We start from the raw sequence: 27,278 nt of genomic DNA on the forward strand, positions 1-27,278 counted from the left end.
GCATGTCTTTATGGGGTTGTTGTGGGGATCATATGAGATAATGGACCCAAAGCTATTTGAAGACTTTAAGTTAGGGACCCTGCGCCAGCCCATCCTCTGCATAGCTAAAAAAGGGATGGTCCTGCAGTATAAGTCTGACCATGATGCTCCCTGACACAATAAATTCCAGCAGTTCCCCATTGCTTCAAGAACTGAAACCTAAATACCTCTGTTTGGCATTTAAAGGTCTTCACACCCTGGCTCCAACCTACATGATTTCCCTTCACTTAATGCTATGATCCAGCTAAACTGACCTTAACTGTTCCTCATACACCACACTCAGTCTCCATCCTTTGCCTTATTTGTACCTCAGACCTGACTCTTTTCCCACTTGGAATCCCTAGTTTCTTTCAAGACTCAGCACAAGCCTTTTCCTGATGCCCCAGCTTGCTTGTGCCTTTCTCCCTACCCCACCCCTCTGTCACCCCCCACCACCCCAGCCCCAATTACCTGGTTTCTAGTTTGCATTTTCTCTGAACTGTATGTGTACCTCTTACCTTCATCTCCCTCAACTAGACTATAAGCTCCTCAAGGGTAGGAACTGCCTCTCTTCTGTCTTTGCATCCCAGTACCAGGACAATATCTGGCACCTAATGTGTCCTTGTTCAGTCATTTTCAGTCACATCTGTCTCTTCGTGACACCATTTGTGGTTCTCTTAGCAAAGGATACCAGAGTGGTTTGCCCATTTCTTTCTCCAGCTTATTTACACAGGAGGAAACTGGGCAAACAGTAAGTATTTGAGGCCAGATTTGAACTCAGGCTCGCCTGAGTGCTCTATCCCCCAGTTTGCCCTGGCACACAATATACTGAATAAATGCTTGGTGATTGATTAATTATAATTATTCAAAATAAATTATTACAATCAATAATAACTGATAATTATTGCTAAATTAATAAATATAAATGTCAGTTATCATTAGTATCCAAAGCAGTCTCGTTTTTATTCTGGAGAGGTTCGGCTGATTGAAATGAGTGCGGTCCTTTACCCTAGGAAGGGCCCTAAAGACTGTTGATTCGGTGTCCCATCTCCTCTGAGATCAAAATAAGTATTGATCATTACAATGTGGAGCCCAAGCTTGCCCCACGGTTCCATCCCAGGTGTTTGCCCTGCAAATAGCCACAACTCCCTGGCCCACCCCACACCAGAGAACTTCTTAATGACGTTCCTATGTGGGAGATGCTTTCCTGAGTCGTGTCCACCTTCCAGATGTGACAACACCCACCCCACCCTTGGAGTCACGTGGAGGAGCCTGGCTGGGGCACCTTCTTTCAGTCCCCGCCTGCAGAGGGGCAAGACACACCTTGCCTTCAAATACCACCTGGTCCCTCTGTCTCCTCCAAACTAAAGTCATCCCTGCTCAGAGAAGGAAGGTGCTGGGCTCGTGCATTTCTGAGGCAGACGGCTGGCTGGGAGGTGCTCCTCAGTTATAGGATCGTGAGCCCCCAATGGAGATCCAGGCCCTCGAGAATAAAGGGGTGAAAGTTAAGTACAAAGCGTCCCTGCTGGGGCTGCTGACTTTCCTGGGGCTTTAGACTGTAGTCATGCTTGTGTCTCTTGATGTTGCTTTTGTAATTAGTTTCTTTCTGTGTGCTCTGTTGTTCATCATGGTACATTAGAGAGTGGGATGTTATGTTTCGCATGTCATCTATCGACTACATTGTATGTAAATTGATTCTACAGTATCCAATAGATGATAACTTGTTCCACATAACAAGGAGTCCTTTCTATTAGAGGCCTATGGTATCATGGATCTCTACTTAATGTCTCAGGAGGTAGCTCGGAGAAGTGGGTAGAGACCCAGAATCGAGTCTAGGCCCTGTGACTTACCAGTTATGTGACCTTGGCTAAGTTACAGAACCTAATGACCTTCAGTTTCCTTATCTGTAAAAAATGGAGAAAATAAGAATTATGTATGTACTTCACAGGATTGGCATGAAGATCAAACTAGATTACAATTTTTTTAAGCTTATGTAAGCATCAACTAAGCTATTGGTGACATTATTTGTGGTTAATATTAGTGTATTAAATATTTCATTTGCATGTTATATGTATAATACATTATATATGTGTATATACACAGTAACTATATACATAATATGCTTATGTGTCCCATATGTGCACACATATATCTCTATCTGTCTATCTATCCATTCCATTGGGTGTCCCCCAAGTTTTAATGCAGTTTAAGCCATTAAAATTCTTTACAGGGGACCAGGTTAGGTGGCCCAGTGGATAGAGCACTGGTTCTGCGAGTCAGGAGTCAGTAAGTTCTAATACAGTCTCAGACACTTACTAGCTGTGTGACCCTGGCAAGTCACTTAACCTTGATTGCCTCCCTCTGGGAAAAAACAAAGTTTCTATAATGGTTTTAAATGGCTTTTAAAAGTCATTCATTTGCTTAAAACTGCACTAGGAGTTTGGGGATATCCTATTTGTATATGTGCGTGTGTGCGTACACACACATACATATACAAAGAAATGTATATGTGAGAGCTCATGTGAAGTATGAGATAGAGATCTGGTTTCATATCCAAAAAGTCTTGCTTGTTCAAGTCCAGATCTGAAACATGGGTCTGTGGGACCCTGGACAAATCACTTATTTCTCAGTGTTCTGAGCACTTGCTAAGGCTATAAGTTGCAAAGAAAAGGTCAGCCTGCATTGGTAGAGGGAGCTTCACTGTTTGAAAATTCCCTGTTTTCCTCTAAGGACAGTTCCCTGTCCATATAGAGAAATAGATGGAGCTAGCTAGATAGGTAGGGTAGCAGCCAGGCAGCCAGATGGACAGACAGACATATGGATGGAGTGGACAGGACAGATAGATATGGGACACATATATCATCTATCTTCACACAGCACCACGCAAACTCTCAAACACTAAGTTGCAGATACAGGTGCCTCTCTTTTTGACACGGAGGTCCCTCACTAGGGAGCCTCCCTAAACCAGATTAAATCACAGGTCATCTAGACTCACAGATTTATATAGTTCATATTATATATTCCATATTAGGCATGTCGATATTCAAGGACTTTCAACATTACCTATGTAGGAACTCTTGTCAGTGATGCACATAGCAACTGCTATATACTAGCCTGTGCGTGAGAGCTGCCTGTACTTAGAAGCTAGGACAGTTGCCCACAGTCACACCAATTAGTAGGTGTCAGAGACAGGATCGAGCCTATGTCTTCCTGCCTCTGAGTCCAGCATTCTAATCCACTTTGCCACCCTGAGGCCATAATGTGTGTATATATGGGTATAGAAATGTATACATAGTAGCTCTGTGTAGGCAAATGTGTGTGTATGTGCATATTTACATGTGTGTGTATCTCCATGAAAATCTGCTTTCTATGTGTGCACACACAAATATATATTTGTTGTTGTTGTAGAGTCATTTTTACTCATGTCTGACTCTTCAGGACCCCATTTCGAGTTTTCTTGACAGATACTAGAGTGGTTTGCAATTCCTTTTCCAGCTCATTTTACAGATGAGGAAACTAAGGCAAATGGGGTTAAGTACTTTGCCCAGAGTCACACAGGGTCTGAGGCTAGATTTGAACTCATGAAGATGAGTCTCTCTGATCCCAAGCCCAGTAGTCTATCCACTGCACCACCTATCTGCCCACTTGTATACATGTATGTATGTATGTTTATGTGGGTGTATGGATAGATGACAGATAGATAGATAGATAGATAGATAGATAGATAGATAGATAGATAGATAGATAGATAGATAGATAGATAGATAGATAGAGATAGAGATCCACTGGACCACCTAGTTACCCCTGTCAAAGAATTTTTTGTTTGTTTTTCCCAAAGAATTTTAATGACTTTAAATTGCACTAAAACTTCAGGGGCAGTACATGTATATTCATATACATATCCACAGCCATATATATATATATGTATGTATACATATATACTGTGTGTACATGTATACACACAAATACCTACGCACATATAGGCTTTCTAGGGATCTCTGGCATGTGTGCCTTTCAACCAACCCATCATCTTTCATCATTATAATGAAAATTAATAGTATGTTTATTATATTTCTAGTCCTAACCTCTGCCACTTCTCTCTACACCTTCGTTTCCTAACTGTAAATGAGGGGGTGAGAGAGTGTATCCTAAGGTCCCCTCTGTCTCTCACTTGCATGATTTTATTTCTTGTTCTCATCAGATCTTAATATACGATACTACTTTGGCACCAGTCAAGTTCGTTATTTTTATCTGTAATGGTGGTTATTGTTGCTGTTATTTTTCATCAAGTTTGAAGATAACAGTGTTGTGTAACACCATGCTTACCCTCTGTATGTGGATGTGGAGATTTGGTGTGTCACTTGTTTTCTTTATGATTGGTGGTTTGCTAACTCTGACCCATGCTCCATTTGCTGTGTCTGTCCTTGTGCATTATATCCCTATAATCACTCATTCCACACACACACACACACACATACACACTCGCACACAGAGTTTAGTTATTTTCTATTCGTGGTTTAAAACAAATAGAAACAGCAGTGGCTGTTCTTGGGATGCTGTCCAAAAGTAGAATGGGCTGCCTTGAGAGGGAGTGTATAATTCTCCCTCAGTGGAGGTCTTCAAATAGAGCCAGAATGATCATTTGTCTCCTATGCCATAGAGGGGACTTTTTCACTGAAGCGGATTTGCATTCGATGGCCTCACAAGTGCCTTCCAGCTCCAGAGGTTTTATGATTCTAAGAAGCTAGGTGGTATAGGGGACAGAGTGCTGGACCTCGAGTCAGGTGCTTCTGAGTTCAAATCCTACCTAAATATTTACCAGGTGACCCTGGGCAAATCATTTAACCTTGCGGTGTCTCTAGCCCTGATGGGGCTGGGCTTGGTGACCTCTAAAGGGCCCTTCCAGGTCTAAATATATGATTTGGGTTCATTGTCTCTTCTTTCCCCTTTAATTGATAAGCATTTGTTTTTTCTTCCTCCCACCCCAATCTCAAATTTAAAAAGGAAGAAAAGGAAGAAGGGAGGAAGGAAGGGAGAGGGAGGGAGGAAGGAAGGCAGAAAGAAGGAGGGAAGGGAAGGAAGGAAAGAAAGAAAGAGGAAAGAAGGAAGGGAGGGAAAGAGGAAGGAAGGGAGGGAAGAAAAAGGAAAGAAAGAAAAGAAAAAGGGAAGGAAAGAAGGAAGAATGGGCTGGAGGAAGAGAGGAAGGAAGGAAGGAAGGAAGGACAGGAAGGAAGGAAGGAAGGAAGGAAGGAAGGAAGGAAGGAAGGAAGGAAGAAGGAATGGAAGGAAGGAAAAACCAAACCCTAATAACAAATATACACAGTCACACCAACAAATTACATATTGGCATGTCTCGTTCTGTGTATTTGGTCCTTATTACTCTAGGACGTCATTGCTCTAAACTCTGCTTATTGGAGGTCAAGCCAGACAGAGTCTACCCTCTCCTCCATACAGAAAGTGGAAGCAAGCTCAGAGGCCAGTTAGCCCAATTCCTTCATTTTACAATGGGAGCCTTCAGACATTTGAAGATAGCTGCCATGTCTCCCCTGAATCTTCTCTTCTCCGAGCTAAAGATCTCTGGTTCCTCTGACCAGTCCTCATACGGAGACTCCTTCACCATTTGGTGAACACTGTAGCAGAATTAGCCCTAGAAGAACATTTCTATTTAGTGAGCCCTCATCACAAATGTTGGTTGGCTGAAAGAGAACCTATTGGTGAATGTATGTGTACTAAATTGCCCTCTGGGTTGTCTCTTCCCCTCACCCCATAGCTTGGTTTTTCCTGCCTTCTGTGTTGGGGAAGGAGGTTAGAGAGAAAAGGATAGAGGGAAGGAGGGAGGCAGCAGGGGAAGAGGAGGATTTTCTTTCCAGTTTCCATTGTCCTTTTTTTGATTGTTTGTGATTCTGTCCTGCACAGGCAGGACTGTCTGAACCTCTTGGATCATCCCCAGGCCCCAGCCCCAGCCCCAGCTGTCCATCACCTCATTAGTGGTCGATAGCCGTTGGTCCAGCCTGACTGACCTAGAGCTGGTGCAAAGGAGCAGTGTCTTTGCTTTGGCCTCAGCCCTCACGATGACGAGGTGGACCTCCTTCAGGGCCAATGAGCCCTCAAAAACCTGCAAACCAGTGGTGTTCCTTTAGGCAGAGACGGCGGCGTCTGACACTCCCAGTCATTGGGCTCCCTCAGTGGACTCCCGACGTAGGTACAGGCTCTGCTTCCAGCCAACCTGTCCAGGAAAAACAGACTGGAGATTGTCAGCATCCTGGCCCAGGGTCAGACGCCCTCCAGCATTAAATGACCATGCTCTGTCCCTGCCCCGCAATGGTAAACCCATAACTTTGAGCTTGTTAGTACTAAGTGGAGTCTGTACGTAAGGGAGCGCTATTAGACCCACAGTGGGTTTGTCCTTCCTGCCCATGGGCTGTGGAGATGGGCCACGAAATCTCCTTGGCAGGAAAGCTTCAAGGAAGAATGAGCCCGATCTGTCTGAGCTCAATGAACCAATTAATCAACAAACACTGTGCTAGGTACTAGGAATACAAAGACAAAAATGAAATAGTCCCTGCCCTCAGGGAGATTACATTTTATCCAGAAAGGATGACCACACACACACACACACACACACACACACATGCACACACCATGCCACACCAACACAGAATACATTTTTTAAAAATTACTAATGCAGAAATATGTTTAATGTGACTGTACATATATAACCTATATCAGATTGTTTGCTGTATTGGGGAGGGGGAGGGAGAAAAATTTGAAACTAGAAATCTTATAAAAACAAATGTTGAAAACTATCTACATACGACTAGAAAACAGTAAAATACTTTTATAAAAAAGACACAAAGTACTTTGGGAGGGAGGGCACTAGCAGCTGGGAGGAGGGGTGGATCAGAAGAGATTTCACGTGGAAGATGGGATCAGGAACTTCAAAAGGCAGAGGTGAGAAGGGAGTGCAGCCGATTCATGAGGCACAGCCTCTGTCAAGTCATTGATATGAGAGCTGGGGTATTGTGCACAAGGCTCACCAAGAAAGCCATATTGACCAGATGGTGGGAAGGTCATGTGTGCTAAGTCTGAGAGGGCCAGTGGAGTCAGGCTGGGAAGGACTTTAAACACCAAACAGATATAATTTCTACTTTCTACATCTAAGATTCTAACGTTCTTCTAGGTTTTTGCTTGAAGATAGAGGTATGACCTAAATTACTATGTGATTTCCTTTCTAAGCTATAATTTGGTGATTAGTTAAATATAAAACACATAGAAGGCAGCATAGCCCCCCAGGATCCTGGGCAATATGTTGGGAATGAAATAACTGGTTCTTGAGATAGTCATCAGAATATTATAGTCAGCTAACCTGGGTTCAAATCCTGACTCTGCTCCTTACTTCCACGTGACCTTGGACAAGTCCACTTTAACTATGCTGAGGCTTCAGTTTCCTCAATGGTCTATGAGGGACTTGGACAAAATGAACTCAAATGTCCTTTCCAGGCTCAAACTCTACAATTTATGAATCCCATTGGAGGAAGTGGCCAAACGATACTAAAAACTCACATTTTCTGGGCCTGAGACTTCTGTATTTTTATTTTTCAGTTGTTTCCAGTCTTGTCCCAACTCTTCATGACTCCATTTGTGGGTTTTTCTTGGCAAGATACTGGAAGTGGTTTACCATTTCCTTCTACTAGCTCCATTTTATAGATAGGGACAGGGTGAAGCAACTTGCCCAGGGTCAGATAACTAGTGTCTGAGGCCAGATTTGAACTCAGAAGATGTCTTCCTAACTTCAGATCTGGTGCTCTATCCACTGCACCACCTCGCTGCCCATCCTCTTCTGTAGAGAGGACTCTACAGATGTGAAAAATTCCTTCCCCCAAGGCAGATCATTGACTTTCCTGTAGCTTATGATCTGAGAAAGTCACCTGGGAATACTGAGTGCCATGGGTCAGACAACCAGTATGTGTCACAAAGCGGGATTTGAACACGGGTCTTCTTGACCCCAAAGCCAGCACTCTACAACATGTTGTTTCTCAGTTCCCAATTAGGCAGAGCTTTAAGGTTTACAAAGTACTTTCCTCACAAAATCCCTGTCAGGCAGGTAGGGAAAGTAGCATTATTATCATTTTACAGATGAAGATGAGGTTCAGACAACAAAGTTCACAGCCATGTCCTTAGACACCCTGTGGTACAGGTCATCTACCTACCTCATTTTACAGATAATGAAGGAAGGAAAAGATCATTTATTAAGCACCTACTGTATGCCAAGCACTATGCTAACTATTTTACAAATGGCTCATTTGATTCTCACAACAACCCTGGGAGGCAGGTGCTATTATGACCTTCATTTTACAAATGAGGAAACTGAGGCAGACAGTGATTAAGTGACTTGCCCAGGGTCAGGCAGCTAGATCAGATTTGAACGCAGATCTTCTTGACTCTGGGCCCAGAGCTTTATCTACTGTGCCACCTAGATGCCCCAGATAAGGAGAACTGAGTCCCAGAAAGTATAAAACTTTAGCCCCAAGGTGTCACAGCTAGTAAGTGTTCAGGCTGGGATTGGAACCCAGGTTTTCCTACTCCAAACCCAGTGCACTTTTTATAGTTTATTAACTTTTTTTCCGGTGTACTTTTTATAACCCTATGCTCCTTCTAACTCATTAATCTACAAGTTAGATGTCTTCTGTGTTCAACTCTGTGCTAAGAAATTTAGGAAACAGAAAAAGTATGTTCTAGTCCCTCTAGAAGTGACAGCAACTAGATCATTTCTTGTCCTTTTCAAGGGTCATTCTCCATCCCATTTCATTCCTTGAAATGTAGCCTGAAGAATCTTCCTAAGGGCCAGCTCTATCACTCCCCTTCTCAGAAACCTCCAGTGGTTCCTGATTGTTGACTCAATTAAGCCCAGAATCCTCTGCCTAGCTAAATGACTTCTATGCTATGATAGATTTAGAGTTCAAAAGGACTTTCAAAGTCATTTAGTCCAACCTCCTCATTTTACAGATGAAGAAACTGAGGCAGAGATGAAATGACTTGCCCAAAGTCATACAGGCAATAAGTGGCAGATCACGGATTTGAACCCAGACCCCTACCTAGACTTCAAATCCAGGGCTCCTTTCCATTGTATTACTCTGCCTCCTTCTAGTCTCTGGCCCCTCACCTACCTTTCTAGCATTATCTCTCACATCTCCCTAACATCTACCCCTCAGTGTAGCCAAACTGGACCAATTTTGCAGTTCCCCCAAATACGCCTGGAGCTTATCTGCTTTCCCTGTCCTCTGATCCTATTTGCCCCTCCACCTGGCATGCCCCTCCTCTGCTCCCTTTTACCTGCTGGAATCCTATCCAGTCTTCAAGGCCCAACTTCGGAATGCCACCTCCTCCATGAAGCCTGATGCAATCCCTCCAGACCTTTAGGAACCTCTCCCTCCTCTGGGTCTGTTTGCACAGTGTTTCTGTTTTTCCTGATAGCCCTCATCCGGTTCTGCATTGTATTACACATACATGTCTGTGCATCTTATCTGCCTTCCTCATTTGTTCAGGTAACAAGGAGGCAGGCTGGTATATTGTTCAGCCACTTTCAGTTGTGTCTGGTGCTTCATGACCTCATTAGGGGTTTTCTTGGTAAAGATACTAGAGTAGTTTATGCCATTTCCTTCTCCAGCTCATTTTACAAGACCGAGACAAACAGAGTGAAGTGACTTGCTCAAGGTCACACAGCTAGTAAGTATCTGAGGCTAGATTTGAGCTCAGGAAAATGAGTATTCCTAACTCCAGTCCCAGAGCTCTATGCACTGCCCTATAGCCTGGAATAGTGTGCTTATCCTCCTTCTAACATTTACTACCTCTGTGACCTTGGATAAGTTCCTTTATTTCTCTGGGCCTCAGGGTCCACACCTCTATAATTAGGAAGTTAGACTGGATGGCCTATAAGATCCATCCCAGCCCTTCAGGGCTGGGACTATGCATTCCATACCCCCCACCTCGGGCACTCAGTTGTAATTCCCTATTGCCCTATACCAAGTAGGTGCTTGGTAAGATTATAAATGAATGAACTGGGCAGCTAGGTGGTACCAGTGGATAGAGCACTAGCCCTGGAGTCAGGAGGACCTGAGTTCAAAATCCGGCCTCAGACACTTGAACTCTTACTGCGTGTGACCCTGGCAAGTCACTTAACCCCAATTGCCTCACCTCAACAACCAAATAAATAAATACATGAATAAATAAACAAATAAACAAATAAATAAATAAATGATTGGGACTGGGGTGAATTTGATGTGCTATTTGGTAAATACATTGGCAAAGAGCAAGATCCTTGTGGGTCCCAAGGTGTTACAGAAGGGGTGCTACACTTGAAAGGCAAAAGACTTGGTTCTAGACCACCCAAAACCTGGAACCCTGTTCCCATCATCATCAACTTGTTGATTACTTATGTTTCATCACGTTCTGGGCCCATCCAGATTATAGGCATGAGACTATTTTTAATCTGTCCAAAGGCAGAAGGCTGGACAAGATGACAAGGATGAGGAGAATAGGAGGTGGGGATTTGTGAGCCAATGGATGGGGAAAGAGTCAAGTGATCAGGGGCCCCCGCTCCCCAGGCTCCTGGGAAGACTGAGCATAGTGTTCAAATGGGAAAGTGAGCTCAGCTTCTATAACTGTCACTGAAAAGCCTGAGGAGCTAAGGGAAAGAGGTGGCAAAGTGCCTGCCTGGCTCAGTAAATATCCATTGATCCACTAAAAAAAAGGGGCGGGGGGCAGCTAGATGGCACAGTGGATAGAGCACCAGCCCTGGAGTCAGGAGTACCTGAGTTCAAATCCGGCCTCAGACACTTAACACTTACTAGCTGTGTGACCCTGGGCAAGTCACTTAACCCCAATTGCCTCACTAAAAAAAAAAAAAATCCATTGATGGAGGTCCACACACAGCCCACTGGGGGTGGTGGAAGTCCAGTTGGATTCATGCTCATTACTAGTGGTTTGGCCTCTAGTTCTGGGGAAGGTGCCCTTGGAAACCCAGGCCCTTCAGTAACTTTGGTGCTATTATACTCAGGATTTGGGGAGGGGATGTTATATACACATGAAAAGATTACTGGGTTTTAAAGTAAGAAGACTTCTGTCATCACTATACCTCTGTGACCTTGGGCAAGTGGCCCAACCTCTCTGTTCCTAGTGTCATCTGCCAAATGAAGGGTTGTTTTTTGGATGTTCTCTAAGGTCCCCTTCCAGCTTTATTTTGGTCACCCCACCAATCTTAAGGTCTCCCTCAAGTTCTAAGTCCTAACTGCTCCAGTGCCTGGAGCCCGGCCCTGTCCTTGGGTTCTATACATGTTCCAACCTGGATGCCATTCTTGCCATGGCAGTGATGGAAACTTCCCATTGGAAAGCAGCTTTCCCCAACCACATTCCAGGAGGAAGTCCTCAGATGCTACATCTTACTGGTTAGAAGTGACCCAATGGATTGGACAGGCTGCCTGATAGAAACCCCTACCCTCATCTTCAGGTACCAACAACCCCCCCACTTCAGTTTGGGTGGAGATCAAGCGTTCCCCCTTTGGTCCCCCAGGCTCCTGGGAAAATAGCATGAATGAAATATCTAATCCCAGGCAGTAGCCATCATGATATTAAACATAAGGATCCATAGGACTATGGAATGTCAGATCTAGTGAGGATTTTAGAACACAGAATGTCAGAACTAGAAAGGAACTTAGAACACAGAATTTAGCATTGGGAAGAATCTTACAGACTATTTGGGATAGGGATTCTTAACAGGGCTGGTGAAGCCTATGGGCCCCTTCTCAAAATAATGTTTTAAAATGCATAAGGTAAAATATATAGGATTGAAAAAGAAATCATTTTACATATATATGAATAGATATTCTATGAACTTGTATATATATACATATTATAAATGTATGTGAGTATGTATATTATGTGTGTGTATATACAGAGAGAGAGAGAGATTTCGTAGACTTCGAGTTTGAGAAGACCTGATATAGTCCAACCATGTCATTTTATGGAACAGAAAACTGAAGTCCCAGAGAAAGGACGTGATTTTACCCTCAGTATTTTTTTTTTTTAAGTTGCATCTTGGTCCCAGAAAAGAGATAAAGAAGCACCTTGATCCTTTCAGCAGAGAGATGGGGGACTATGGATGCCATAATGTTGTATACACTCTCACATGTTATCTTCGATTGATTTTGTGAAATCTACAAAGGAGAGCTCTTTGGTCAGGGTTGGGGGGAGTGATGTAAATCTAGAAAGACTATGAAGTCAAAATAATAACAACAACAATAATAATAAAGGGTTAAATCAGATTTCGTATTGAGCAGAGAAAACAGTATGAGAAGGGTGGGGGGTCCTGGTTCTTGGGCCCCCAATGGGAGCCCCATTGCAGTCTCCATCTGCAAACAGCTCTGTAGATATAGCTTAGGTACCCAGTGGGGAGGGGAAGAGGGGTGAGAGGCAGCTTCTGTCCTTTGCTTGGTTACTGCCTAGGGCAGATAGCTGAGGCCCATGGAATCAATAGCTCTGCTCCAGCCCACCAACCTAATTAAACAGCCTTGGGGCCTTGGGGGTGGAAGTGGGAGAATGCAATAGCTCAGACCAAATCTGTAATTAAAGCTGTTCTAGCCACTTACTCTGTGGGGTGCAGCTATCACCTATTCTTAGGAGTTGAGTCGATGAGCCATCTCCAGGTTTCCCCAACCCTAACCTGGCCTACTCCACCTTTTATGTCCTCTTTTGGCTCAGTGGGCAGCATGTGGCCGGTAGTTTCACTAGCTGGAGCAGAACTGCAGAGCTGCTTCCCCTGCCCTCGCCCTTGACCTTGGGCCCTGGGATGGTGATTGTCAATGGGCATGTGGCTGGGAAGGGAGGCCCACGTGATGGAGACTTATCAATTGGTGCCAGGCCAGGCAGCTGGGGTAGGACACACTCAGCTCACCCTCATGCTCAGACATCCCCAGCCAAGCCCTGATGGGCCGTTTGACATGTCTCAGCCACAGGAGGGGAACATCAGAGTCAAAGGAGTAGGAAAGAAAGTTGAGAAGCTGAGCCCTGTGCCTTCCCTAGAGTCAAAGCCAAGCTTGTTAAGTACAGCGAAGAGAAGAGGGCAGGCACCTGGGAGTGGGAGACCCAGCTTTCGATCCCACCTCTGCTGCTCAATCTGCTGTGGGACTGGAGTGAGCCCTTCCAACTCATGTACTATGCCTTAAAGTCACTCCCAGCTCATGGGGCAGCTAGGTGGTGCAGTGGATAGAGCACCGGCCCTGGATTCAGAAGGACCTGAGTTCAAATCCAGCTTCAGACACTTAACACTTACTAGCTGTGTGACTCTAGGCAAGTCACTTAATCCCAATTGCCTCACCCCCCAAAAAAAAAAGTCACTCCAGCTCTGACATTCAATGATTCTATAACCATTAGCTGGTGTCAATATCTTGTGAAAAAATTTGCCACTCAAGCTCCATCAAGTCCTTCCTACATGTACATGTTTGTGGACATACATATGTGTGCATACATGTGTAAAACATGTATGATGTGGGTTGCCTCTGAGGGCAGTATCTGATTTTAGCATGTGTAAAAGTACAGAATGCATGAGTGTGTATAGTGATAGAGAGATGTTGCTGGGGTGATGGAAGACTTGGGAAAGGGAGGGTCACCAGGCCTGGCTTTGCCCCTGGTTAGCCATAGAGCAGTTTAGAGGAGAAAGCATTGGTTGTGGCATTCAAAGACCAGAGTTGTAGTCCTGGCTCCAATAATTAGCTCCATAGTCTTGGGGACACCATTTTACTACTCTAAGCCTCAGTTCCCTCAACTGAAAAATGGGAATAATACATGTCCTTTTCCTGCCTTAAGGTTGTTGTGAATAAAATACTTTATAATATCTAGAACACAGGAAGTGTTATTATTTTCATTATTTCCTAAGTAAGTCTGGCTGAAATGGTGGGCATTGGTTCTCTGATGTATAAAATGGGGATCGTAGCATTTGCCTCTTCTGTGGGATTAAAGGAGATAATACCCACAAGACACATGAAGCATCTCCAGGCTAGAAGACATGGACATGTGATGCATCAAGGTTAGCTGGTGCAGAAACAGTTTGAGCTAACAGTCAGAGACTGACAGGGTCCTGGTCCTTAAACTGCTTGCTACTGCTTTTCTAGATAATGATGGGTAAGTCTCTTGAGTTCTCTGGGTCTCAATCTTTTCATCTGACTTGGATATTACAAGGAAAATCTATTAAGTGTCTACTAAGAGACTGGGGAGTCAAAGACAAAATGAAAAAGTGTGTGTGTGTGTGTGTGTGTGTGTGTGTGTTTATGTGTGGGAAATGTTCTAAGTCTGTGAGTGCATGACTCTTACCAACATGGAAAGCTCCCTGACCCTGCCCACTTCTACTACTGCCATCACCACAAGCTGATTCTGTCTCTCCGGTCTTCTGGATTATAGTCTATGATGCTTAACCACAGTCTTTGTCTCTTTGTTGCAGGCACTCTCCCCAACTCATTGGACCTACGCCCTGGCCACATCTATAAAACTTTGGACATCAACCAGAAAGGATCAGGCCCGGTGGGTCATCAGGGGACAGGGGGGAGTCCAAAAATCCAGGATACCCCCCTGACCCACAGCGCCAGTTTCTCAGGGATGACTGCAGGGAGGGTCAACCCTTATAGTATAGTGTCCTCAGAAGAAGACGGATGGCACCTAGCCACAATGCCAGGAGCCATGGCTTCGGCAATGGCAAAATCCACACACGCAGGAAGTGTCGCAAGCCGCTTTGTCAAAAAGAATGGTCAGTGCAACATTGAGTTTGCAACATGGACGACAAGTCTCAAAGGTACCTGGCTGACATGTTCACGACCTGTGTTGATATCCGGTGGAGATACATGCTGTTGATTTTCTCTCTTGCCTTCCTGGTTTCCTGGTTGCTCTTCGGGGTGATTTTCTGGGTCATTGCTATTGTGCACGGGGACCTGGAGAGATCCCCAGATGAGAGGAACTACAAGCCATGCCATTCTCCAGGTGCATGGCTTCATGCCGCAGTCTTGTTCTCCATTGAGACACAACAACCATCGGCTATGGGCTCCGTTGTGTGACGGAGGAGTGTCCCATCGCCGTGTTCATGGGTGGTTGTGCAGGGTCCATCGTTGGCTGTATCATAGACTCCTTCATGATTGGGGGCCATCATGGCCAAGATGGCCAGGCCCAAGAAACGGGGCCCAGACCTTGCTCTTCAGGCCAGTAACGCATGGTGGCCATGAGAGGATGGAAGCTTTGCCGTATTGTGGCGGGTGGTGAACCTGAGAAGAGGTCACAGTCGTAGAGGCTCATTCAGGGCTCAGCTGATCAGCCAAGGGTCACTGAGGAAGGAGAGTACATCCCCCTTGACCAGATTGACATTGACGGTAGGTTTTCGACAAAGGGCCTAGACCGCATCTTTTTGGTGTCCCCCATTACCATCCTCCATGAGACGAGGAGGAAAGCCCACTGTTTTGGCATCAGCCGACAGGACTTGGAAACTGATGACTTTGAGATTGTGGTGATCTTGGGAAGGGATGGTGGAGGCCACAGCCATGACCACGCAGGGCCAGAAGTTCCTACCTTTGCTAACAAATCCTCTGGGGTCACCGGTTCGAGCCTGTCCTGTTTGAGGTGAAAAACCAATATAAATCGACTATTCTCACTTTCAGCAAAAACCTATGAGGTCCCATCCACACCCCGTTGCAGTGCCAAGGACTTGGTAGAATAATAAGTTTTTGCTCCCAAGCACCAACTCCTTTTTCTACGAGAACGAACTGCTTTCATGAGTCGGGAGGAAGACGATGAGGAAGAGGATGATAGTCGAGGTCTGATGACCTAGGGCCCCGAAAACAGACATGACTTTGATAGACTTCAGGCCACAATAGCCCCTCGATCAGAGATCTTACAGAAGGGGAGTCAGAAATCTGACCCTGCTGGTCCAGTCTCTTCATCTTCTCTTTTCCCCTACAATCCACCCAGGTTTCTGCAGAACATTTGTGTAAGTGCCATAGAGATGTTTGAAGATTTTAGTAGTGTACTTAGTAGTTTCACATGTTTCATCGCAATAACCTTGAAGGGTGGCAGGGGAGAGGGGATTAGGAAGTCTCGAGCAGATCCCTGAGGGGTTAGGACTTCCAGCCCTAGCCACCTGGAGGGTCTTTCCCTGAGGTTCAGTCAGTGGGGCGTAGAAGGGAAAAGATAATGCCCCAGGGGCTGGGACAGGGGCCTCATTCAGCATACTGGGCTCTGCCCTGGGATGCCTGGTAAAACAGCAAATAGCTCCTTGAAGTCAAAGGTCACAAAGAATCTCAGTGTTGTACAGCCTGGAGCTTAATCAGTTGAAAATGGACTGAGAATTAACCTTCGGCAGGGCCAGGAGACACAGTTTGAGCTTACCTGGGGGATGGCAGGCAGGGTAGGTGCAATGCTGCACACTGGTTTTTAACTTAGGGGGAGACATCAGGTTTTTAATTTTTTCAATTTAGCGCTGGTGAGGACAGTTACAAAAAATACATATATATATATATATATATTAAATTAAAATATAATTCCAAAAAAGAACATTTTTTAATTAAAAAAAAAAACACAACAGAACTTCCCTCCCCCCCCTCCCATGGAATGAAACAGCCAAAAGGAGGCCCCCGCATCTGGCTGAAGGGGGTCAGGGATACACTGGAAGACTTCCTGGGGCTAGAACTATCTCTTTTTCTCTGAGAAGGCTCCATCGATCCCAGGGAAGTGGACACCAGTTCCCAAGAGTGGTGTCAGCAACAGCAAGCACAATTATCTCCACCATAACTCATGTTGCTCATAAGGAAAATTTAGATTCCATTTGTAATAGAAAAGCAAAACCATATTAATAACAATAATAAAAACTAAAAAGTATGGTTGGGGGGGAGGGTTGGGTCAAGGGAAGGGATTGGTCTAAGATCTCTTTGCACCTTAGAGATACATTTCAGTGTGAATCATACCCCAGTTATACTCAGCCCCCTTCATGCGGTTTAGAGGCCACTATTCATTGTTTCCCCTGAGCCTTTGGAAATGGGAGAGATTTGCATTGTTGGATTGTATTTTTATCTTTGTTTTCATTTTTCTTAACTCAACCACCCAAAGTCTGAACCCAAGAAAATGCCGTGTTAGATTTTGAGTTGAGCAAAAAGGTAGGGGCTATTTATTTCTCTTGGCATCCTGAGGCAGTGTAAGGTAAGGGGAAGGAATCCTGGGTAAGGAGTCAGTAGACCTTCTTACATTTATCAGGGTAAATCACTTAATCTGCTGAAGCCAGGGTTTCCTCAAATTGTAGAATGAGGGGGCTAGATTGGATTATCTTCCCTGGTCTTATCTAACTCAAAAATCCTCTGGATCTTTCTTTGACAGTCGCTGTTTGGGGATTTAGGAAGTGGCACCTTGGATAAGTCATGCTAGGTGTGGAGGGGTGTCTGTTAAGTTTTCCCAAATAACAGAAGGAAAACCAGGAAGGAAAATGATGAAAATGAAAAAAGAAAAAAACCAAACCCACACACTTTGACTCTCTTCATTCTCCAGGCACCTTGAAGTGGGTTAGAGAGAGGATGTCTGGCTAAAGTTTCTTTTTACCTAACCATGATTCACTCTTTTTAGATGTTCCATGATGTATCTCCTTTTTAAAAAAAAAAAAAACTCATTCTGGGGCAGCTAGGTGGCTCAGTGAATAAAGTACTGGCCCTGGATTCAGGAGGACCTGAGTTCAAATTTGGCCTCAAAAACTTGACACTTAACTAGCTGTGTGACCCTGGGCAAGTCACTTAACCCTCATTGCCCCACAAAAAAAACAAAAACAAAACCTCACTTTCCCCTCTGCCGGTTGTTATGTATCCCACCTTCTTGGCTGTGACTGTGGCACTGAGAAATCAGCAAACAGGCCACATACACACACACACACACACACACACACACACACACATACATGCACGCACAGAGTAACTGCCTACCCTGCACTTTGGGGGAGCTTTGTGGAGGGGGCCAGTCCAGGTGTCCAGTGTGATATTGGAGACCTGCCATCCCATCCTCTCTCTATCCCAAAATGCTAGCTATTTAAGAAAAAAAGGCAGGGGAGCATGTATGCCACTCTCTGACCCTTCCCCTGGATGTTATCCATTACTGAAGTGGACAAGAAAAGAACTTAGGAAGTGAGGAGTTGGACGGCCATCCTTCACCAATCGAAGTTAGGTTGGGTCCTATCCAAGGGGCTGGCCAGAAGGAGCAGGCAAACCTAGCCCAATAGGAAGAGAGAATGGATTTGGGAGTCAAAGGACCTGAATTCAAATCCTGGGCTCTGTCATGTGTTTATCTATGTGACCTTGGGCAAGGTCATTTCATCTCTGTGAGCTCAGTTTCCTCATCTGTAAGACCTCTTGATATTTATCAGGTAAATTTCTTAATGAGTTTGGGCTAGGCTGGCCTCTGAGGTCCTATCCAGCTCTTAAACTGATTCCCCTAAAATTGTTCAGTGTTTTATCCATAAAGCTTCCTGCTGATTCTGTTTCCGGGCCCTGTAGCAGCCCACCCGTCTAGTGCCTACTAATGTCCAAGTCTGATCACCTCATTCTGAGTTTAATATGTAACGTCCCCTGAGAGTGCTTGTATGTAGTTTTGAAAGAAGCCCATGAGAAGAAAGGCAATTCTTAGCCCAGAGGAATGTATTTTCTAGTAGAATTTGAGGCACTGTTGGATTGGAGATAAATTTGGGCAGGGGGTTATTTCCAGCATCTATGTCAGTAGCCACCTATTTTGTCTATATACCAGCTGTTTATTATTCCTGCCTGACTCCCAGAATGACCTGCTGGTTGGCCCACGGGAGCCCTGAGATAGAGTTACAATGTTTTCATGGGCTGGTGAACTAGTGCCCATCTGTCCTAACTCTGTCCCAGGAGGCTTCAGAATCCAGACCCAGCAGAGCCCAGCCTCGCCATCCAGATTTCAGGGAGTGGGGAAGGGGTTTTCTCCTAGGTGGCTGGGGAGTCAGTGAGTAGAAATTCCAAAGTCCTACCCCTTGGAATGTTTACCCTCCAGAGTTTGGTTTCACTTTCTTCTTTCCCCCTGACTTCGGGGTGGAGGGAGCGCCTGGAATGTCAGATCTTGAAGGGGTCGTGAGAGATCATATAGTCCATTCAATAGAAGAGGCTAATCAGGTCCAGAGGAGGTCAAGAGGCTTGCAAATGGTCACACAGGGACATTAGGGTCAGGGCCCAAGACTAGGACCCGGGATTTCTGACTGCCAATCCACAGTTAATGCGTGGGCAGCTGATTTTATTTTTCTTTTCTTTTTTAACCAGAGGAGTGGAAACCAAAGGATCAAGGGGGGAGGGGGGGAGGTAGCATTTACCTTCCAGTTGCCAATCATATAGGGACAAATCCTCCACGCCCTTGTCCCATCTCCTTTCTCTCCAAGGCTCATCCCTTTCTCTCTGTCTCCACTTTCTTCCTCACGCCCATCTCAATCTCCTCCTCTCTCCCCTTGAGCTTCCCCATGACTGAGAGCCATATGACACTGGGGCCCCATCTTTGGGTATCTCCAAGGCAGAAATAATGCCTCCTGGTTTCACCCACTCCAGCTGTCTCAAGACCCATCCACAGAGGCTGAGATGACTTCCCACCTCCTTTCGTGCAGTCTGGGGTAGCTTAAGCAATATTAAGGGGTGGGAGGGGACGTCTTTGGGGGAGTAGGGAGGCGGGGTTATAGAGGGACAGGGGTTTCTCTTATTTATTTTTACCTGCTTTTAGGTTCTTTCCAAGGTGCTAAAATGCCTGCTGTAAGTGTTCTTAGAGCGTGATGATTTGTCTTAATCTACAAGACGTCACTAAAGACTAATAAGGCTGATTTTTTCTGTTTAAAGTAATAAATACAGCAGAATTTATCCATCCATATTCGATTCAATGCTGACTGAATAGAGTATTTATTAAAAGCCTATTTGATGTTTGGGGGGCAGCTAGGGCGGAGCAGTGGATAGAGGTGCTAGGCCTGGAATCAGGAAGACTCATCTTCCTGAGTTCAAAGTCCAGTCCTCAGACATACTTACTAGCTGTGTGACCCTGGGCAAGTCACTTCACCCTCTTTGCCTCAGTTTCCTCATCTGTAAAATGAGCTGGAGAAGGAAATGGCAAGCTACTCCAGTATCTTTGCCAAGAAAACCCCAAATGGGGTCACAGAGTCACGACTGAACAACAACAAACTTAGTGTTGAGTGCTATGCTGGCACTTGGAGAGGGGGGAGAGACTAAGCTTGACTGAGTCCTTGGGTTATCCTCTTCAAAGCAGTCAGGCCCCTGGGAGACCACCCACTGCCATTCCTCTAGCCATCGTTGGTGCTCCTCTTTGGGACTTGCCACCAGAGCCAATTTATAAGCCAAGAAGAACCTAGTCATAGAATTTAGATCTGGAAGAGATCTTTGAGTTCATCACAGTTGAGGAAACTGAGACCCAAAGAGTTGAAGTGACTTGCCCAAGGTCACACAAATAGCGTGCCAGAGCCAGGATTTGAACCCAGGTCCTCTGAATCTAAATCCAATGCTCTTCCCACTGTACCACAGTGCCTCTCATGACTTCCTAGTCATCATGTATGGGTGCGATTTGGGTGGTATGTATTGGAATGTTTTTAGTCCCAATCAAGATTTCCCAGACTAATCCCTGACCTTAATTATAAGTCTTTGGCACTGGGGCAGGGGTGAGGGTTGGGCACATTAGTTGTTTCCAAAAAAATCAGAGGGGGGAGGAAGATAGAGGAAAATCTGCCTCCTGTGAGGATATGCCAAAGAATGTGGAGCAAACTCTAAAGGCAGTTTTTCGTAGTAGGGACCCCTCTGAATAGCTCTTCCTTCGATTAAGGATCATTCAATTCAATTAAATTCAACAGCTTTGAAGAAGATTCCCTTGGATGGATCAATTCTGGTCTGTTTCTTCAGCCATCAGCCGCCTTACCTCATCATCACCAATCCTATCTCATTGTGAATAATTGTTTAAAGAGATAAAAGAAAAGAGATATCCTTTAAGTAAATTATTGCTTTTTAAAGTTTTGATTGTAGTCCGAACTGAGAGAAATCAAATTATGTATATGTATGTACAGTAGTACATATGTATGTGTATGTATGTATGTATGGATTTTCAACTTCTGGGTTGGAATGCACATTTGTCTGTGGGAAAGGGAGGCCGTCTGATACTGTCTTTCCAATCTGCCAATTTTCATCCACCCTCTTTCCCCAAAATGGAGCACACCAAACTGAAAAGCAATGGTCCTATATATGGTGTAGTTCTAGTAAATGGAACATGGTGTCACATGATGTTGTAGGATGTCATAAATCTGATCATGAATATTAGGTGCAGGAGGGGGCTCCCTGAAAGCACTAGGTGACTGGTCTCCTACAGTCTCCTTTTGTGAGATAGAGTTTCTGGAGAAGAGAAGAACCAAGAGGATGATCATTCAAATTAAAAGGCTGGCTGGAGGGAGTGTTCTGGATTAGTTCTCACTGGTCTAGAGTGGACATGCCAGTGATCAAGCCAAGGAAAGGAGCCTAACCCTTGAGTAGGCAGGGCCTAGATGTAGGGCAAAAGCCTGGCCTTGGGCAAAAGGCATCATGGCCCACCTCTGTTGTACACTTCCTTGGATATGAGGTTCTGGTGAATTCAGACATGGGGCTTCCATCTTCATGACAACTGCCTAAGAACTAGTCACATCCTCTTTAAGAGATGATCAGGGGGCAGCTAGGTGGCGCAGTGGATAAAGCACTGGCCCTGGATTCAGGAGGACCTGAGTTCAAATCAGGCTTCAGACACTTGACACTTACTAGCTGTGTGACCCTGGGCAAGTCACTTAACCCCCATAGTCCCACAAAAAAAAAAAAAGAAGAGGATCAGACTTTCTGGGGAAGAGGACTGAGGGGGTCCTGGGGTTCACAGACTTTGAGAAATAGAAGGGATGCTAGAGGTCATCTGGTCCAGCCCCTCATCTTACAGAGAAAGAAACTGAGGCTCAGAGAGGGAAAATAACTGGTTCGAGGTCACATGATTAGTTAGTGGCAAAGCTGGAAATAGTCTGCTATCTCTTAATTCCCAGTTCATTCCTACACCTTATTCCTAACTATTCTATACAAGTCGGACCTAAAGAGACAACACCACCATTTCAAAGACCTGGTGCAGAGTCAAGCTACTTAGAAATATTTGGGCATTCACCCGTGGCAAAGTTATCCTTTTTCTGAGGAGGGAGGAGGGAATAGCAATTACTAAATTTAGCCCCTGTGATGTCCTTATCCCTAGTAAACCTTCAGCATTATGGGAATTCACTTGCCCTCTGGGTCTTACCTTAGCCTTGAGAATCAGGAAACGTAAGTTCTGGTTCCAAATTGACCAGTAACTAGTAAATCACTTCCTCTCTTAGAGTCTCAGTTTCCTCCTATGTAAAATGGGAGGTTGTACTAGATTGTCTCTAAAATCCCTTTAAGCCCATATGGCCTATCTTCTACGATCCGACACATTTATTAAGCACCTTCTGCATGCCCTACAATAGATGTGGGGTGGGGGTAGACACAAAGACAATACATTTTGCCTTCAGAGTTTAGTTTCATTTCTTTGATACCCAATAGTCCTCCCAAGAGGGGATAACTACTTTTTATGTTCTCCAAAGGAAAGTGGAAGCCTTCACATTTCAATAATGGCAACTTTTTCCATGGTGTCTTTATATCCCACAAAGAAAAGAGACAAGATGCAGGCAAGCATTTCCTCTCCACCACTCCATGTGTTTATAGAGGAGGTGATGGTGTGGTCACCCTGCCATTCAAAATCCCCTCCCAGGAAGTGGCTGCATCTATTTTTGGTGCTAGTTGGTGATGTACTAGAAAGGATCATCAATTTACAACTTCTTCCCAACTTAATTCTTTAATTACATCCATTGAGCATGGATCACAATCCCACCTGCCCATAACAGACTACATACCACCAATTAACATCAGCACTTTCAATCGAACTGCCACTTCCCTGTCTCCTATCCAGGCAGCCCACCCATGGCAGAACTTTCCCATGTCTAATTGCTCCAGTGAACCCCTCAGCTGCCTATGGAAATCATCTAATTAACTGGCTAGATGCTGTCTGCATCCTTATAATACAACCAGATATCTGCCAGCCCCTGGTCCCTGTGGATATCCTAGGTTATGAAAACAAATAGTTATTAATGAAGGTGCCACCTTGTTCCTTTCTCCTAGCACCATGCTCCACCCTCTGGATGGCAAGAAGTCTTCACTCTTTACCCAGCTGGCCCCTGAGCAGCCCAGCTAACTCTACTAACAGTCTGTGCAAAGGGAATCCAATTTGGAGCAAGAGCACATAGGGACCTGGGAGCAAAAACTGTGATGATGGCCCTTGTCCTCTTTTTTTCTTCAATTTATCTAGCACACTTAGATGATAGGGCTGGGACAATCACTAACCTTTAACTTTTTCCTATTCCCACAAGCTCTGGTGCCTGCTTGACCTATAAACTTTTTTGAGGTAGAAGATTAATTCAGAGCTGCCTTTTTTGTACCTTTAATCAGGCAGAACAAATGCATTTATTTTTAAACTCTTCTACCTTTTTTGTTCCCTTTTTTGCTTGCGCTGAGAACCAAAATAGTTTCCCCTCTTTATTGCATTTAAAAAGAAAGAGGTGATCAGAGCAGCAAAATACATATAAATGTGTAATACACACACACACCATCCTATGTGTATGTATGTGTGTGTGTGTTTATCAAGAGGTGACTCAAGGCAGGACAGGCAATGCCTTCTTGCCTGGTTCCTTAGCATCTCAGCCCCTTAAAACATGGAAGTCTGTGGCAGGTGGAAGACAGCATTCAGCTCTGAGATGTACAAAAATCCCTGAATCTGGGTTTGCTTTGTTAAAGGAGAGAGTGAAACCAGCGTCCCACCTCAAATAGAGAAGTTTCAATTCTGAGCTGTAAGTGGGTGCTCATGTATGGTTGCGTGTATGTGTTCATGCATTTGCTGATCAACAGGATGGAGTGGTCTTCCCCCTCCCCCCTGCAGACCCCACTGCATTTGCCTGGCGCTTCACCTGTCCTCTGTCTCTTGTGCATTATTAGCCTGTGCATCCCCCTTGTCCAAGGTCCCCTGAGGAGGTTATGTTGGGGCATATGAGTCCTGGGCTCGGAGGGAAGCTGTTCCCTGGGGGGCAGTCAGAGAAATTAGCAAGGGGGCATTTTCCACCTAGAGTGTGTTTTATTGCACATATGTTTCAGATATGTGTGATGCTATATGATATAAAATCTATTTTAAATGATAAAATCGGAGAATTTTCATGTTATTTTAAATACATAGCAACTCTCTAAAACCTAGAAAATAAGACTAGATGACATTAAATGCATTTTGAGCTCTTGAAAATCTTCTGTGTCGGCCTGTATGTTTTAATCGTTACCCCACCCAATCCCCACCCCCCCACCCAATATGGCTCCAGTTGTGTTTTACAACTATATTTTTTGTGCTGCCCAACTCTTCAGATTGTTGACTTGACAAATATTCCCCTTGCTGAAATTTCCCAGGAGCAGATTTCTGTCCTGGAGAAAAGATTCCCTTTTCATAGGGGGTCCTCTCTCTTCAATCAAACAATAAAGAAATATTCATTAAGTGCCTACTATGTGCCAGGCATTGTACCACGCACTGGGGATACAAAAAGAGGTGAAAGAAGCTCACAATCTAATGGGGGAAACAATCGGCAAGCAGATATATACAAAGCATGCTATATAAAGGATAAATAGGAAATAATTAACAGAAAATTAAGGGAGGTTGGAAAAGGCTTCCCATAAAAGATGGGATTTTAGATGGGACTTAAAGGAAGCCAGGGAAGCCAGTAGGAGTTATAGGGGGGGGGCGATCATTCCAGGCACATGGGACAGTCAGAGAAAATGCCTGGAGCCAAGAGATGCAGTGTCTTGTTTGTGGAACAGTCAGGAGGCCAGTTTCACTGGATCAAAGAGAGCAAGATCAGGGAGCAAGATGTAAAAAAACTGGAAAAGTAGGCAGGAGCTAGGTTGTGAAGGGCTTTGAATATCAAACAGAGGGTTTTATATTTGATCCTGGAGGTGATAGTGGAATTTATAGGGGTGCATTGTGGGCTGGCAGTGGTACATGTTGGAGATACAAAATTGGCGGTCAGCAGAGATTTGGAGGTAGGATGGGTATATTTGAGATTCACCAGCATAAAGATGATAATTAAGTCCATGTGAGAGCTGATAAGATCACCAAGTGAAGTAGTATAGAGGAAGAAGAGAAGGCCCAAGACAGAACCCTGAGGGACACCTACAGTTAGAAGGTGTGGTCTGGATAGGACACAGCAAAGGAGACAGAGAAGGATCAGTGATGTAGGTAGAAGGAAAACCAGGAGAGAAAGAGGGATGTCCCAAAAATGTAGAGAGAAGAGAGTGTCAAGGAGGAGAGGATGATCCAAAGTGTCAAAGGCTGCTGAGAGGCCAGGGAGAATGAGGATTGAGAAAAGGCTATTGAATTTGTCAACCAAGGTCATTGTTAACTGGGGAGAACAGTGGAATCACTGAGATGATAAGATCAGAAGATAAGATTCCAAGGGGTTAAGAAGAAAGTGTGAAGAGAGAAAGTGAAGACACATCATGGAGGAGTTTGGCTACAAAGGGCAGAAGAGAGAGGACGATAGTGGGGATGGAAAAATCAAGTAAGTGTTTTTAAGGATGGGGGAGACATGGGCATATTTGTAGACTATTGAGAAGTCAGTTGATATGGAGAGATTGAAAATAAGTAGTAGACTGGAGATGAAAGAAAGGGCAATCTGTTGGAGATTAGATGGAATGGGATCATTTGAGCAGGTAGAGGACTTAGCCTTGATAAGGAGTAAGTCTACCTCATCATGTGTGACAGAGGTCAAAAAGGAGGGTGATACGAGATGAGGAAGAGGGGAGAAGAGGGAGCTCATGGCAAATGGCCTTAATTTTTTCCATAAAATGAGACAAAGTTCTCAGCTGAGAGAATGGGATGAAGGGGAGCCGTGGAAAATTTAAGGAAGGATACTAAGGTTTGGCAGAGCAGCTATAGAGATTAGGATAGTGAGTTAATAAAGCAGGTATAGCAGGATTGCTTAGCAGTAGTGAGGGTCCAATTCAGGTAAGGTCTACACTATACAAATTTGGATTGGCCTGACTCAGAATAGTTGCATGATTTTCTCCACCATCATTCAGCAGCACACATGCCGGAACAAAAGCAGGAGGTGGTGGGAGTCATCCCAGGCTGACATTTGGTGGGCATAACTTGTGAAATGATAAGGGGGCTGGGGATTCAAAAGAGGAAGATAGTATAGAGTTGCATTAGTTCACCAATGGGTCAAGATGGGGAGAAAAGAAGAGATTAGCCAATGAAAGGAAGATGGCCTGGGAGAGAATTGAGGGGTCAACAGATTAGAAGTTATAGTATGGGGGCAGCTAGGTGGCACAGTGGATAGAGCACCGGCCCTGGAGTCAGGAGGACCTGAGTTCAAATCCGGCCTCAGACACTTAACACTTACTAGCTGTGTGACCTTAGGCAAGTCACTGAACCCCAATTGCCTCACTAAAAAAAAAAGTTATAGTATGGATGAAGAATAGGCTTATGTAATGAAAGACAGAGGAAGAGGTAAACAGCCAATAGATTATGGTCAGATAAGGGGATTTTGGAATTCTCAAATGTAGAGGTGGTATGTTATGGGTGATGACAAGAACGAAGGTATGACCATCTTTGTGCATGTGACTGAGGCAGAATGGAGGAGAAGCTCATAGGAAGTGAGTACTTAGAGTACATAAGGGTGAGTCAATAGATATGTTGAAGTCCCCTGTATGAGGACAGGAATTAGAGAGGAGAGAAAAATTGTGAGTCATGTACCAAACTCATGGAGGGAGGAAGGGGAGTGATCTGGAAGCCTGTAGGCAACAGCTACTGCAGACAAGAGTTGATTGGGTAGTAGATATTAATAGCATGAACCTCAGAGGAGGAAAGGTTACTGAGTGATGGAGGTAGGGAGAGAAACTGGAAGTTGAAATGGAGGCTAAACCATTGAGCCAAGGGAAAGTCCAAGGGGGTGGGACAACCTGCCTATGCCAGAAAGTTGGAGTTTCAAGGGTGAAAGGCCCAGCTGTTGCCCAGGGAAATAGTCTCAATTTGAATACCCTTTAGCACTCTTGGCAGAAGCTGAAAGGGTCAGATATGTATTGGTTTTATCTTTT

At 44.7% G+C, this 27,278-nt stretch overlaps 1 pseudogene; it reads left to right on the plus strand.

Moving 5' to 3' along the window:
* LOC122737402 overlaps window positions 1–16,121 on the plus strand; it is a 146,282-nt pseudogene extending 130,161 nt beyond the window's left edge.
* The last annotated feature ends 11,157 nt before the right edge of the window (window positions 16,122–27,278 follow it).

This window comes from Dromiciops gliroides, chromosome 1 (assembly GCF_019393635.1).
Source record: "Dromiciops gliroides isolate mDroGli1 chromosome 1, mDroGli1.pri, whole genome shotgun sequence".
In the NCBI taxonomy this organism is placed as follows: domain Eukaryota; kingdom Metazoa; phylum Chordata; class Mammalia; order Microbiotheria; family Microbiotheriidae; genus Dromiciops; species Dromiciops gliroides.